At 44.8% G+C, this 16913-nt stretch overlaps 1 protein-coding gene across 2 annotated transcripts in view; it reads right to left on the bottom strand.

The window, feature by feature from the left end:
- The window catches only part of SLCO4A1 (solute carrier organic anion transporter family member 4A1), a 63668-nt gene that overhangs the window by 41595 nt on the left and 5160 nt on the right, over positions 1-16913 (bottom strand). Inside the window, exon 2 of one of the 2 annotated variants that reach the window (XM_077252890.1) lies at positions 1126-1205. The exons of the other annotated variant lie outside the window; for it this stretch is intronic. The gene's annotated coding sequence lies outside the window, so the exon portion shown is untranslated. The remainder of the gene's footprint in view (positions 1-1125; positions 1206-16913) is intronic. 2 annotated transcript variants of the gene reach the window in all.

Raw genomic sequence — 16913 nt, 5'->3', positions numbered from 1 at the left:
AGGAAGCATGAAATGCTCTAAAATGTCCTGGTAGACAGCTGCACAGACTTTGGTCTTGATAAAACACAATGGACCTACACCAGCAATGACATGGCTCCCCAAACCATCACTGATTGTGGAAACGTCACACTAGACCTCAAGCAGCTTGGATTGTGGCCTCTCCACTCTTCCTCCAGTCTCTGGGACCTTGGATTCCAAATGAAATGCAAAATTTTTTTTCATCTGAAAACAACACCTTGGACCACTGAGCAAAAGTCCAGTTCTTTTTCTCCTTGGCCCAGGTAAGACACTTCTGGCTTGTCTATTGGTCATGAGTGGCTTGACACAAGGAATGTGACACTTGTAGCCCATGTCCTGGATATGTCTGTGTGTGGTGGCTCTTGAAGCAATGACTCCAGCAGCAGTCCACTCCTTGTGAACCTCCCCCAAATTTTTGAATAGCCTTTTCTTAACAATCCTTTCAAGGCTGTGGTTATCCAGGTAGCTTGTGGACCTTTTTCTACCACACTTTTTCCTTCCACTCAACTTTCCATTAATATGCTTGGATACAGCACTTTATGAACAGCCAGCTTCTTTAGCAATTACCTTTTGTGGCTTACCCTCCTTGTGGAGTGTGTCAATGACTGCCTTCTGGACCTCTGTCAAGTCAGCAATCTTCCCCATGATTGTGGAGCCTACTAAAACAGACTAAGGAACCTTTTTAAATGCTTAGGAAGCCTTTGCAGGTGTTTTTTGTTAATTATTCTAATTTACTGAGATAATGACTTTTGTGTTTTCATTGGCTGTAAGCCATAATTATCAACATTAACAAAAATAAACATTTGGAATAGATCACTCGGTTTGTAATGACTCTATATAATATAGGAGTTTCACTTTTTGTATTGAAGAACTGAAATAAATTAACTTTTTGATGATATTCTAGTTTTGTGAGAAGCACTTGTATACATAGTCCGCTCCTGGGGCCTGGAAGAATAGGCACCATACTACTAGTGCTCCAGGAAAGTTTTCCTCATTCTTTTCCAAATGTTATAATTGCTGTGGGATGAGGGAAGGTTAGCCCCTATCAATGCATATCCACCTTGGAGTTGTTCTCGAGCTTACACAAGCCCCCTGAATGGTGCTGACCTGGCGCCTCTGGGTGTAATAATGACCTTTGGGCTGCTACAGTTTTTTCAGATTCTCTGCTGATCACTAGAACTGGTTGCCTAAACACAAGAAATTAAAAAGTTATTCTCAAGGTTAGTAGGTATCACAGTCAGTGGGATATAAGGCTACTTTCACACTAGCGTTAACTGCAATCCGCCACAATGCGTCGTTTTGCAGAAAAAACGCATCCTGCAAAAGTGCTTGCAGGATGCGTTTTTTCCCCATAGACTTACATTAAGCGACGTATTGCGACGGATTGACACACGTCGCAACCGTCGTGCGACGGTTGCGCCGTGTTGTGGCGGACCGTCGGGACCAAAAAATGCTACATGTAACGTTTTTTGCTCACGACGGTCCGCTTTTTCCGACCGCGCATGCGCGGCCGGAACTCCGCCCCCACCTCCCCGCACTTCCCCGCACCTCACAATGGGGCAGCGGATGCGTGGTAAAAATGCATCCGCTGCCCCCGTTGTGCGGCGGAGACAACGCTAGCGTCGGGAACCTCGGCCCGACGCTAGTGTGAAAGTAGCCTTAGATAACTCTGAGTTTGACTTCTGGGACACTGACCGATCCTGAAAACCAGTGCTCTCCAGAGTACAAGGAGTAAGAAAAAGCAGCATTCTCGGGGGAGCAGCAAAATTAAAACGAAAGCAAAAACTGCCTACTTTTGACCAGGTGACAGGTCCTCTTCAATGTTTAGTAACAGCAGAACCAAACAACCTGAACAATAATTCTCTACACATGACTCTATGGCTTTGGTCACTTGAACCAAATTTTATATGGTAACAGCACACAATTATCTGCTCCCTATTACAATAGTCTCTGTATCTCTCTATTAATGCAGCCCTGATGTGGGTCTCCAGTTGCAGGGCCTGTTTCTCACTCAATTTACCATCCTGACATTATGCACCTCTTCAGATTCCTGTTACTCTCTTTCTCTCCCTTTATTGTTAGCTCACAGGCATGCTCCTTAGTGACCAACTAGGCTCAAAAATGGGTATTATACCTACCGATAATTCGGTTTCCAGGAGTCCATCCTGACAGCACGCTGGAGGACGTCCTCCTCCTCCTTGCTGGGACAGGAAACAACACGAGAGGTTAAAAGGTCCCACTCCGCCCCCTTTCCTTTAGTGTTTTGACAAGTACCACACCATGGATAGATACCATTTGAATTTTATTTAACCCCTTCACCCCCAAGGGTGGTTTGCACGTTAATGACCGGGCCAATTTTTACAATTCTGACCACTGTCCCTTTATGAGGCTATAACTCTGGAACGCTTTGACGGATCTTGGCGATTCTGACATTGTTTTCTCGTGACATATTGTACTTCATGTTAGTGGTAAAATTTCTTCGATATAACTTGCGTTTATTTGTGAAAAAAATGGAAATTTTGTGAAAATTTTGAAAATTTTGCAATTTTCCAACTTTGAATTTTTATGCCCTTAAATCACAGACATATGTCACGCAAAATACTTAATAAGTAACATTTCCCACATGTCTACTTTACATCAGTACAATTTTGGAACCAAAATTTTTTTTTGTGACGGAGTTATAAGGGTTAAAAGTTGACCAGCAATTTCTCATTTTTACAACACCATTTTTTTTTAGGGACCACATCTCATTTGAAGTCATTTTGAGGGGTCTATATGATAGAAAATACTCAAGTGTGACACCATTCTAAAAACTGCACCCCTCAAGGTGCTCAAAACCACATTCAAGAAGTTTATTAACCCTTCAGGTGTTTCACAGGAATTTTTGGAATGTTTAAATAAAAATTAACATTTAACTTTTTTTCACACAAAATTTATTTCAGCTCCAATTTGTTTTATTTTACCAAGGGTAACAGGAGAAAATGGACCCCCAAAGTTGTTGTACAATTTGTCCTGAGTACGCTGATACCCCATATGTGGGGGTAAACCACTGTTTGGGCGTATGGCAGAGCTTGGAAGGGAAGGAGCGCCATTTGACTTTTCAGTGCAAAATAGACTGGAATTGAGATGAGACGCCATGTTGCGTTTGGAGAGCCCCTGATGTGCCTAAACATTGAAACTCCCTACAAGTGACACCATTTTGGAAAGTAGACCCCCTAAGAAACTTATCTAGATGTGTGGTGAGCACTTTGACCCACCAAGTGCTTCACAGAAGTTTATAATGCAGAGCCGTAAAAATAAAAAATCATATTTTTTCACAAAAATGATCTTTTTGCCCCCAATTTTTTTATTTTCCCAAGGGTAAGAGAAGAAATTGGACCCCAAAAAATGTTGTGCAATTTGTCCTGAGTACGATGATACCCCATATGTGGGTGTAAACCATTGTTTGGGCGCATGGCAGAGCTTGGAAGGGAAGGAGCGCCATTTGACTTTTCAATGCAAAATTGACTGGAATTGAGATGGGACGCCATGTTGCGTTTGGAGAGCCCCTGATGTGCCTAAACATTGAAACTCCCTACAAGTGACACCATTTTGGAAAGTAGACCCCCTAAGGAACTTATCTAGATGTGTTTTGAGAGCTTTGAACCCCCAAGTGTTTCACTACAGATTATAACGCAGAGCCGTGAAAATAATTTTTTTTTTTTTCTCAAAAATGATTTTTTAGCCCCCAGCTTTGTATTTTTACAAGGGTAACAGAATAAATTGGACCCCAAAATTTGTTTTCCAATTTGTCCTGAGTACGCTGATATCCCATATGTGGGGGGGAACCACTGTTTGGGCGCATGACAGAGCTCGGAAGGGAAGGAGCGCCATTTGGAATGCAGACTTAAATGGATTGGTCAGCAGCCGTCACGTTGCATTTGCAGAGCCCCTGATGTACCCAAACAGTACAAACCCCCCACAAGTGACCCCATATTGGAAACTAGACCTCCCAAGGAACTTATCTAGATGTGTTTTGAGAACTTTGAACCCCCAAGTGTTTCACTAAAGTTTATAGCGCAAAGCCGTGAAAATAAAAATTCCTTTTTTTTTTTTCACAAAAATGATTTTTTAGCCCCCAGTTTTGTATTTTCACAAGGGTAACAGGATAAATTAGACCCCAAAAGTTGTTGTCCAATTTGTCCTGAGTACGCTGATACCCCATATGTGGGGGGGAACCACTGTTTGGGTGCATGACAGAGCTCGGAAGGGAAGGAGCGCCATTTGGAATGCAGCCTTAAATGGATTGGTCTGCAGGCGTCACGTTGCATTTGCAGAGCCCCTGATGTACCCAAACAGTACAAACCCCCCACAAGTGACCCCATATTGGAAACTAGACCTCCCAAGGAACTTATCTAGATGTGTTTTGAGAACTTTGAACCCCCAAGTGTTTCACTACAGTTTATAACTCAGAGCCGTGAAAATAAAACATCTTTTTTTTCCCACAAAAATGATTTTTAGCCCCCCAAATTTTTATTTTCCTAAGGATAACAAGAGAACTTGGACCCCAGACGTTGTTGTTCAATTTGTCCCGAGTACGCTGATAACACATATGTTGGGGTAAACCCCTTTTTGGGCGCACGGGAGAGCTCGGAAGGGAAGGAGCACTGTTTTACTTTTTCAACGCAGAATTGGCTGGAATTGAGATTGGACGCCATGTCGCGCTTGGAGAGCCCCTGATGTGCCTGGACAGTGGAAACTCCCCAATTCTACCTGAAACCCTAACCCAAACACACCCCTAACCCTAATCCCAACGGTAACCCTAACCACACCCCTAGCCCTGACACACCCATAATTCTAATCCCAACCCTAATCCAAACGTAAATGTAATCCAAACCCTAACCCTAACTTTAGCCCCAACCCTAACTTTAGCCCCAACCCTAACTTTACCTCCAACCCTAGCCCTAACCCTAACCCTACCCCTAACCCTAAACGTGACTGAAATACGTGGCACTGAAATACGTGGCACTGAAATACGTGGCACTAAAATACGTGATACGTGGCACTTAAATACGTGGCACTGAAACACGTGGCACTGAAATACGTGGCACTGAAATACGTGGCACTGAAATACGTGGCACTGAAATACGTGGCACTGAAATATGTGATATGTGGCACTTAAATACGTGGCACTGAAATACGTGGCACTGAAATATGTGATACGTGGCACTTAAATACGTGGCACTGAAATACGTGGCACTGAAATACGTGGCACTGAAATACGTGGCACTGAAATACGTGGCACTGAAATACGTGATACGTGGCACTGAAATACGTGGCACTGAAACACGTGGCACTGAAATACGTGATACGTGGCACTGAAATACGTGGCACTAAAATACGTGGCACTGAAATACGTGGCACTGAAATACGTGGCACTTAAATACGTGGCACTTAAATACGTGGCACTGAAATATGTGATACGTGGCACTGAAATACGTGGCACTTAAATACGTGGCACTTAAATACGTGGCACTTAAATACGTGGCACTGAAATATGTGATACGTGGCACTTAAATACGTGGCACTGAAACACGTGGCACTGAAATACGTGATACGTGGCACTGAAATACGTGGCACTGAAATAGGTGGCACTGAAATAGGTGGCACTGAAATACGTGGCACTGAAATACGTGGCACTGAAATACGTGGCACTATGACTGTCAGAAAATGTTCATTAAACGGTTAGGGGTGAGGTTAGGGGTAGAGTTAGGGTTAGGGTTTGGATCCCTTTATCACCTTGATGGTGGTGAGTGGCTTTTCAGTGTGTTTTCTGGTTTTTTTCGATAAAAATGCATGCGTTTTTAACGCAAACAAACGCATGTGCTTAAAAACGCAAGAAAATACTGCAGGTTGTATTTCTGAAAATGAACGCATGCAGAAAAAAAACGCATGCGTTTGAAAACGCGACCAAACGCGTACAAAAAAACCGCATGCGTTTTTAATGTTAAATATAGGGAAAAAACGCATGCGTTTTTTTGTGCAAAAAACGCTGCAGACAAAAACGCAAGTGTGAAACCAGCGACGCTTTTTATAGCAAAAAAGTTTTTGCGTCTTCACATTTTGAGACCTATAATTTTTCCACATTTTGCTCCACAGAGTCATGTGAGGTCTTGTTTTTTGCGGGACGAGTTGACGTTTTTATTGGTAACATTTTCGGACACGTGACTGTTTTTGATCGCTTTTTATTCCGATTTTTGTGAGGCAGAATGACCAAAAACCTGCTATTCATGAATTTCTTTTGGGAGAGGCGTTTATACCGTTCCGCGTTTGGTAAAACTGATAAAGCAGTTTTATTCTTCGGGTCAGTACGATTACAGCGATATCTCATTTATATCATTTTTTTATGTTTTGGCGCTTTTATACGATAAAAACTATTTTATAGAAAAAATAATTATTTTTGCATCGCTTTATTCTCAGGACTATAACTTTTTTTATTTTTTTGCTGATGATGCTGTATGGCGGCTTGTTTTTTGCGGGACAAGATGACATTTTCAGCGGTACCATGGATATTTATATCAGTCTTTTTGATCGCGTGTTATTCCACTTTTTGTTCGGCGGTATGGTAATAAAGCGTTGTTTTTTGCCTCGTTTTTTTTTTTTTTTCTTACGGTGTTTACTGAAGGGGTTAACTAGTGGGGCAGTTTTATAGGTTGGGTCGTTACGGACGCGGCGATACTAAATATGTGTACTTTTATTGTTTTGTTTTTTTTATTTAGATAAAGAAATGTATTTATGGGAATAATATATATTTTTTTTTAATTATTTATTTAGGAATTTTTTTCTTTTTTTTTTTTACACATGTGGAAAATTTTTTTTTTTACTTTTTTACTTTGTCCCAGGGGGGGACATCACAGATCGATGATCTGATAGTGTGCACAGCACTCTATCAGATCACCGATCTCACTGACAGGGCTGCAGGCTTACCAGCGTCTGCACTGAGCAGACACTCGGTAAGCCACCTCCTTCCCTGCAGGACCCGGATGCCGCGGCCATCTTGGATCCGAGACCTGCAGCCAGGAAGGAGGTAGGAGACCCTCGCAGCAACGCGATCACATCGCGTTGCTCCGGGGGTCTCAGGGAAGCCCGCAGTGTGCCGGGGGATAATGTGCCGGGGGCGGTCCATGACCGCTCCTGGCACATAGTGCCGGATGTCAGCTGCGATAGGCAGCTGACACCCGGCCGCGATCGGCCGCGCTCCCCCCGTGAGCGCGGCCGATCGCGTATGACGTACTATCCCGTCGGTGGTCATACGGGCCCACCCCACCTCGACGGGATAGTACGTCTGATGTCAGGAAGGGGTTAACCAAATCATATTTACAGCATATGACATAGTATACATAGTGGGGGAAGTAACGGTGCTGTCAGGATGGACTCCTGGAAACCGAATTATCGGTAGGTATAATACCCATTTTCCAGGATGTCCCCCTGACAGCACGCTGGAGAATACCAAAGAAACTCCTTTAGGGTGGGACAACTGCCTGGAGAACTTTTCTCCCAAAAGACATTCGTTGGTTTGCTAACACATCCAGTTTGTAGTGTTTACAGAATGTGTTCACACTGGCCCAAGTTGCAGCTTTACAGATTTGTTCTAATGATGTCCCTGCCCGTTCGGCCCATGACGCTGAAATGGCACGAGTTGAATGGGCTTTTATTCCCACAGGACAATTTACCCCTTCTGACGCATAGGCTTTTGAGATCACTGTAGTGATCCATCTAGCTATAGATGTTTTGGATGCTTTTTTACCCTTATTTTTACCCCCAAACAGGACAAAAAGATTGGGATCCTTTCTCCAAGTACTAGTGGCCTCTAAATAATCTAGTACTGCCTGTCTGACATCAAGAGAATGTAAAGATTGTTCTTTTGTATTAGAGGGTTTATTGCAAAAGGAGGGTATAATTATTTCCTGATTTCTGTTTTGTACTGAAGCTACCTTGGGAATAAATGATGGATCTAGTCTTAAGATTATATGATCCTCACGAACCTGGAGGTACGGGTCCCTAATTGACAGGGCTTGTATTTCCCCTACTCTTTTGGCCGTTGTAATAGCTACCAAAAAAGCTGTTTTCCAAGTTCTTATTGCAATGGGCATGTCATCTTCCAGGGTAAAAGGATCTTTACATAGGGCTCTGAGCACTAAATTTAAATCCCAAGGGGGAGTTAATTGCCTAATTGTGGGACACAATCTCTAGACAGCTTTTATGAATCTAATTATCCACGGGTGAGAGGCTAACGGATAATCCAGAAATGTGCTAAGCGCCGAAATCTGTACCTTAAGGGTACTAGGTCTCAGCCCCATATTGAATCCAGATTGGAGAAAATCCAGAACTCTAGGAACATCCGGGTTCTCTGACATCACGGCCGACCTGCCACCTTTCATACAGAATTTCTTCAAAATTTTGTAATAAATAGATGAAGTTACTGGTTTACGACTAGCTTGGATCGTTGAGATGACTTCATCAGATAGCCCTCGCGATTTCAAGATGTCCCTCTCAGGATCCATGCTGAAAGGTGCAATCGTTCCGGGTTTTGATGTAACACAGGTCCTTGATGAATGATGTCCTTCCATAGAGGAAGACTGACTGGACTGTCCATTGTCATGGCTCCTAAGAATGGAAACCAGCTCCTTCTCGGCCAGAATGGCACTATCATCAAAACTGTTGCTTGGTCTTCCTGAATCTTCCTGAGAACCCTCGGAATGAGTGCTATTGGAGGAAAGGCATAAGATAGTGGTTCGACCCATGTTTGACTCAAGGCGTCGACTGCTTCCGGCATGTCCGTAGGGTTGAGGGAATAGAATCTGGCCACCTTCGAATTTTTTCTTGTAGCGAATAGATCTATCCTGGGAGTCCCCCAGCGATGACATAATCGGTGAAAGATTTCTTGGTTTAATTCCCATTCTGTGGGACAGACTTCTTTCCTGCTCAAATAATCGGCCAGGACGTTTTGAGATCCTTCTAAGTGGACTGCTGTGATTGACAGGACTGTGTTCTCTGCCCAAAAAAAAATTTTTCGTGCCAATTCCTGAAGTGGTTTGTGTCTGGGACCTCCTTGGTGTCTTATGAAGGATACTGCTGTCATGTTGTCCGTTAGAATTTTCACATGTTGGTTTTTCAAGCGGGAGTGATTCCTTCTTAGAGCTTCCCAAATAGCGAAAAGCTCTCTGTAGTTTGAAGATCTTTGACTGATATCTTTTGGCCACCTGCCCTGGATGAATGATCCTTCTAGATGGGCTCCCCAACCCCACTGGCTGGCATCCATAGTGATCACCACACAAGGGGTAAAGGTCCATGGAACCCCCACTCTTAGGTTGCTGTATTGTGTCCACCAATGCAATGACTTTTTTACTGCCTTTGATAGGTGGATTACTCTGTCCAGCGATGACTGACGTCGATCCCATGCCGAGAGAACCTGATCCTGTAACAATCTTGAGTGAGCCTGTGCCCACCTTACGCAAGTGATACAGGCCGTCATCTTCCCTAAGACCTTCATGGCTGATCTTATAGTAACCTGACGCTTTAGGAATCCATGATTAATGCTCTTATTGACACCTGCTTTTCTCTTGGCAAAAAGGATTGTCTTGTGGTGGCATCTAGAAGAACTCCCAGAAATACCTTCCGAGATTCGGGTTTCATGTGTGATTTCTCTTGATTCACGACCCAACCTAGATATTCTAGGACTGCAATGGCTCGATCTCTGTGTAGGATTAAGATGTTTCTTGTTCTGGCTACCAGCAGAAAATCGTCCAGATAAGGAATTATTGTAATTCCTTAGTTTCTTAAGTATGCCACCACTTCCGCTACCAATTTTGTAAATATCCTCGGTGCTGACGCCAGGCCGAACGGGAGACCTTGAAATTGAAGGTGGCAGGTTTGGTCCCGAAACTTTACAGAAAACCTCAGAAGCTCCTGAGATGTTGTATGGATTGGAACCTGATGATACGCGCTTTTTAGGTCGAGCGTACACATTACCGCATCTTTGTCTATGAGGTGGACAGTTGTTTTTATTGATTCCATTCTGAATCTTTTGTATCTTACATAGACGTTTAATAGTTTTAGGTTTATTATTGTGCGTGTTTCTCCTGATGGCTTTGGGATTGAAAATAGTGAAGAGTAGTGACCTCTGGCTATTTCTGTTGTGGGAACCCGCACTATAACCTGAGAACTGAACAACTTCAGAATGTCTATGAACATTGGTGAATTTTTTGCCACCTTGGTAGGTGGGATACACCTCTGTGGTGCTGGGGATACGAGCTCTATCCTGTAACCCTCTGAAATAATTTTTAGGACATAGGCATTTTTTGTGACTTTTTTCCAGTTGTCCAGAAAGAGACTGAGCCTGCCCCCTATACCTATGGCGTCATTTTCTCCTAGATCTAGGGCTTGACCCAAACAGGGAGTTTCTTCCCCTTCGGTTCTGAGAATAGGCTCCTCTATAGGCACCTCTGCTGGATCTCCACTGTTCTCTATAGTCAGGCTGTTTGCCTTTATAGGAACTTCGAGGTGGGGGTCTCTTCCGAAATGGCTGAAATTTTTTCGGTTTTTCCTCAGGAAAACCTTTTTTATTATCTGATGCGGATTCAAGAATGTCGTCTAATGCTTGTCCAAATACTTTGGACCCTGAAAAGGGGATAGCACATAACTTGTTTTTTGATGCATTATCCCCTGACCAAGATTTAAGCCATATAGCTCTACGAGTCGCATTGGATAATGAACTATTTCTGGCTGCAAATCTCACGGATTCTGCTGATGTGTCAGCCATAAAGGCTGTGGCAGATTTTATGATGGGTAAGGAGGAAATTATATCGGCCCGTGGGGTTTTATTCACCAAATGTTCCTCTAACTGCCCCATCCACAAATACATTGATCTAGCTACTGATGTGGCTGCAATGTTAGCTTTTATCAGTGCTGCCGACGTCTCCCATGAACGGCGCAACAGAATATCTGCTTTGCGGTCCATAGCGTCTCTGAGACTAGAAGAGTCCTCAAATGGAATAGCCATTTTTTTAGTAACATTGGCTATAGGCACGTCGATCTTCGGAATTTCCTCCCATGCCTTGATGTCTTCCGGGTCAAATGGTAGACGACTTTTAAATTCTCGCGACACTATCAGTCTACGTTCAGCATCTTTCCATTCTTGTAATATCATCTGTTTGAGGTGATCGCTTACAGGGAATACCGTCTGTCTTTGTGATGTCAGCCCTCCAAACATCAAATCTTGTCTGGACTTCGGCCGCGGTTCTTCTTTCATCTGCATTGTATTTCTCACTGCTTGCACTAGATCTTCCGTCTCTTCCACCGGGAATAGAAATTTTCTTTCTTGATCCTGCTCCTCTAATGGTAGTTCTCCTTCTTCTTGATCCGAACTTCTACCGTCTGATTCTTCCTTAGAAAAAACTTGATCATCATCTTGGTCCAGGTCCAACCGTGGCCTTTTACGGCCCCGACCTGGGCTGGAGGGGTACCGCTGTGTCATGGAAGCCAATGAATTTTGCACCTCTTCCCGAATTAAAGACCTCATTTCGGATAATAATGATGGTTGTTCTTCTCTTACAACTCTAGAAATGCAGGACTCGCACAATTCCTTTTTATGTGCATCTGGTAACTTTGCATTACATATGGAACATCGTCTGGACTTTGTCAGTGCTTTGCCTGACTTTTTTGCCACTGGCAGGGATGTCTGTTGAGCCTCCTTATCCTAAGTATAAGAGTGAGTACATCTTAGTGACTTAGGAATAAGTGAGAAAGGTAATATGCGCTATGCGCACTTACCCCAGTCTCCTCACTCCTGGAATCCATATCCTCTGTTTAAATATAAATATATACCGTATAAATAGAGCATCTCCTGCTAGATATGTATATATAGGGTTTCTGCAGCACTGCTGCACTTACCCCTTGTCTCTGGCATTGCAGACCTCCTTTCCGGCTGCGCCTGTGAACCTGCGTCCTGGTTAATGTGGCGTTCGCCCCAGCCTGTAGAGCGCTGGCCGCCTATTTTCATATCCGGCACTTCTTTATAGATGCTTAGCGTTCCACACTGTGGAACGCATACACTGCCGCCGAATGCACCGGAAATGACGCCGCTGACGTCACCGGAAGTGACGATATCTTACTTACTTCCGCGTTCCACGCAGTGGAACGCACGCTGAAGCCGGGAGGTTCTGCCGCCCTTGCCTGCTCGTATGAGAGCATGCGGACCTCTGCGCCCATCCTGGCGCCGGCGCCTCTTGTCCTTCCTGGCGCCTGAGCCGAGAGCCTCCCCCTGGGAGGAAGCGGCTCACCCAGGAGCGCGTCCGCTCGACTGGTCTCTGGGCGCAGGGACTCCCACCCGGGGAGTATGTGCCCTGGGCTATTGACGAGGGGGAAGGATATTGGACCAGCCGCACGATCCCCCTGAGCCCTCCGATCCGGTAAGCTTGATCTCTCGTGTGTCCCTCCATGCAGGGACAGGAAAAACACTAAAGGAAAGGGGGCGGAGTGGGACCTTTTAACCTCTCGTGTTGTTTCCTGTCCCAGCAAGGAGGAGGAGGACGTCCTCCAGCGTGCTGTCAGGGGGACGTCCTGGAAATATGACATTTTCTCAATCTAGAACGGCACAAACTCTTAAGCTGGTTTCACATTTGCAGTTGTGTCCACAGTGTTTCTGAGGCATACATCCGCATGCATCTTGATTTCCTATCTTTAACATTGTAGATGCAGGTGCACGCGTTTGCATGCGTTCTTTCGCAGTGTGCGGCGTGGCGCGGCTAACGCACCGTGTTGCAATTTTTGAGGTGGCAAATTTCCGTTAAATATGCGCAGGCATGCGCATGAGTGCGTTAAAAAACGCATTACTGTCTATAGGAACGCGTGCGTACGCATGTCTTTGCGTACGCATGCGTTTGATGCGTACTTTGGACTGCGCATGTCCAGGAATTGATTTAGACACGCCCATTGAGACACACCCTCCTGGAAATATTAAACGCATGCGCATAAAAAGCGCAAATGCATGTAAAAATGCATGCAAACGCTGCATTTTTTTTGCCGTCATGCGTAAGCTGATGCGGATAAAAAACGCTGCATTATCATGCGTTTTTGCATGCGGTTGCGGACTATATGCGGCGGACTCAACCGCAAATGTGAACCTAGCCTTATTCATTCTTATCTGGACTACTGCAACTCTGTACTGATCCCTCTTACAAACTTTCTTCTCTATAAATCCTCCCAAACGTGGCAGCCGGCATCGTATTTCTGTGCAGCTAGTACACCGCTACCTCTACTCTGTGCCAGTCATTGCACTGGTTACCCATCCACTACAGAGTAATGTAGAATAGCAGGAACGCAGGATACAGTGATGAGCAGGAGGCAGAACAAGAGTTAAAGGGTTTATTACAGGGGCTACGCCACTCAGGGAGAGAAAGGGTTAAGGGGGGAGTAAAACTAGGTTTTGTGTCAGGGTAGGAACGAACGGTTATGAAATTGGCAAACTTATCAGTCTGATGGATTCCGGGCTGTGGAAGCTTGGAATCCGAGGGTGGCGCCGTAAGTGATGCGTGAAGTCTTTGGCCTGTTCTTGAAGGAAGGTGATGCACTGTCTCCCGACGGAAGCGGCGTATCCTGGTTCTCCTAGGCAAGGTACTGGGTTACTGGGACGAAGTTCAAGAAGTGAAGCAGTCTCTGACACCACCGGAAGGTGTGTCAGTACAGTGCTGGTGACGGGGATGAAGCTGCCTGATTCTCGCAATTCGCCAGGTCAGATTTAGGCCGCGCACTCACGGCAGTCAGTGGAGCGATGCGGGTCAGAGCTTCAGTCGTTGGGATGAGCGGGCACACGAATTCATGTCCCTCACGGTCAGTGTGTGCAAGGACTGAGGAGCTGCAGCGCGGGCCTGAACTATCACGTAGCCCCATGGAGAGTGAGTCAACCTTCTCCTGCTACGTGCTCTGTCTTCCCGCAAAGTGTCCCGGTTTCCCGCGCACCGTCCCTTTTATCCCTGACACTCCCCCTACAGTTGAGTGCAAAGGTCTGCCAGGTTGGAAAGCCTTCCCCTCAGCAACAATGGTGACAGCCCCGATAGTTCCAGAACCGGCACGAGAGAAGCATCACTGGCCCGGTCCATCTTCCTACAGTACAATATAAACTTCTCTCTCTCACCCACAAAACTCTCCTAGTTCTGCATCACCCTACATCTCCTCCTTCATCTCTGTCTACCCACGCTTTCCGATCTGCATCTGATCTAAAGACTAAAATCCTCCATAATCCGAACCTCCCACTTCCATCTCCAAGACTTCTCGTGTGCTGCTCCTGTTTTCTGGAATGCACTACCCCGGATAATCCGATTAACACCTAGCCCCAACATTTTTAAACATGCTTTAAAATAAAAACACACCTCTTCAGTGAAATGGTGTGATAGGCTTGTCTAATCTAACTCTTCACTGTTCCCCTTTATAAATTTTCCTCAGAATCTGGTCCCTCTTATCCACCTGTCTACACATCATTCATGCACCCAATAGCATTTGGTAACTCTACTTAGACAGATACTGGCTGATGACCCGATCATGCAGATTATCTGAAAACCCTTATATATTATATAATGATGGCTGGACCATACATGACAAGCACTTTTTACCTATTGTATCCCCTCATTTCCCGATAGATTGTAAGCTTGCGAGCAGGGTCCTCACTCCTTCTGTAACTGTTGAATTAGGAATTATTCTGTATAATCTGTTATTGTCTGCACATGTCCCACTCAATTGTACAGTGCTGCGGACTATGTTGGCCCTATAGAAATAAAATTATTATAATTATGATACGGCACCATAATCTACTATTGGAAGATGACAAGCCGGCGGAGGCAGGGTGATGCTCTGGGCAACGTTTTGCTGTGAAACCCTGAGTCCTGGCATTCATATGGATGTGACCCATTCCCCAATATCAGTAGTCTCTTTCAGTGGGATAATGCCCCCCTCCCACCACACTGCAAAAGATAATCAGGAATGGTTTAATGACAAAAACGTAAAGGTGATGGCTATGTCTTCAAATTCATATTCCCCAACTCTCAGTCTAATAATATGATGCTTACAGAGGCAAGACCTCACAACTTATAAGGGTTTTCCCATTTCCAAGATCCTATCCCAATATGTAGAAGATATAACAATAATACTAGCAAATACTTCCAATTAGAAATATAGTATAGTTCTTCTGATTTTCTATGTCACTTACCCCATGTGCAGGCATTGCAGTAACTTAAATATCCATGGTTACGACCACTTATATAGTGACAGTTATTAGTGGTAGTAACCATGGATACCTAAGCTACTGCAATGGAGATGGAATCTGTCTGACAAAGACTGTGTGCACAAGGGGGCTCTTTGGGCACCAAGGTGTGCCTGTTATCTTTGCCCTCTCTAAGGCCACACATCACTGCGTACCTTTAAGGCATAGCCTCATCATTATTATAGGAAGGCCACTTTACGCCATAACAGACCGATGAGGTTGGGGCTATGCACCGAAGTGTCGCACAACAGCAATTCTATGAAGACCAGCATAATAACATTGTCACAGCTGCAAAGCGACCCCATAGGAAATCATTACCGCCGATGTTTCAATGAGTCGCTGCGATCTCAGTGTCGCCGTGTAGTTACGGCCTAAGATTGACATTTTTTTTAATAACTTCATCAGATAATCATATCTTAGTGCAAAATTAGCAGCCTATCAGATTTTGGCAAGATCATTAGCAAATGTCTGATGTCGGCCACCAGTTTTGGTGCAGACAAACCACTTCCTCACAAGCAAGAGCAGAAATACCGTACATATGAAGGAAGGCTGCTACTTGTGGTTCTGTTATGTGTCACTGACAGGAATAACTAAGGGGGGGAGGGTAAATGGACACAGCGGTAATGACTAAACACCTCGGCCCATCCAAACACTGTTCAGTTATTACATTATTAGGACATGGAGATCACTGGGGACAAATTTGGTTTGCAAATGTATGGTAAATGATGACACCCATACCGTGAATAATACCGCTTTCATGAACACAGGCGGGTGTGAGAAAACTGTGAGGCTCATTTACACTGTCCGACCTGATAAACGAATGCTGACTACACGAAGTCGGTCGATTAACTACCTGTCTAATATTTATATGGCCAAACTGCATTTCTACGAGCATAAAACAATCACTAATAGGGCTCGCTCACACGAACGTATAACACGCCCGAGTGCTATACGATGTTTCATCGGATAGGCCTTGGAACAGTCTTATTCTATGGGGAAGCTCAGATCAGCATGCTAGAAGTCTCGGATCACACACACCCATAAAAGTCTATGGGTTCGCGTGAAATATCAGACTGCACTTAGATGTCATCCGAGTGCAGTGCGATTACCGCTGACACAGAGAATGGAGAAGATGGAGAAATTACTTTCTCCGTTTTCCCTGCACCTGTGCTGCAATTCTCTCATGTGAGAGAATCGGAGCACAGAGCACTAACACATAGCTCCCAACCGTCCCTCATTGTGCGGGACTGTCCCGGTTTTGAGCCTTTGCCCCGCACTCCCGCACAGGACGCTCTGATTCCGCAGACAGCAGGAGTGAGAAGCAGCCGACACGCCCCCTTGTGTTAAGCCATGCCCCGGGCACTTACCCTTCCATATGGCTGCCTGCTTTCTGCGCACAGGACGGTTAGATACCGCAGCTTAGCAGCACAGTATCACACAATAGGATTAGATACACAATTTAGTAGTAAAGCATCACACAAGAAAGGAATGGATACAGCACCTAAACAGCACAGTATCACATGACATGATCAGGCAGTAGTTCAGCAGAGCAGTATCACGATAGGATTAGATACACAGCAACAATAGGTTTAGATATAGT

This window comes from Ranitomeya variabilis, chromosome 4 (genome assembly GCF_051348905.1).
Source record: "Ranitomeya variabilis isolate aRanVar5 chromosome 4, aRanVar5.hap1, whole genome shotgun sequence".
Taxonomy (NCBI): Eukaryota; Metazoa; Chordata; class Amphibia; order Anura; family Dendrobatidae; genus Ranitomeya; species Ranitomeya variabilis.
Note: the sequence above shows the minus strand (reverse complement) of the source record. Positions and strands in the feature narration are given on the sequence as shown.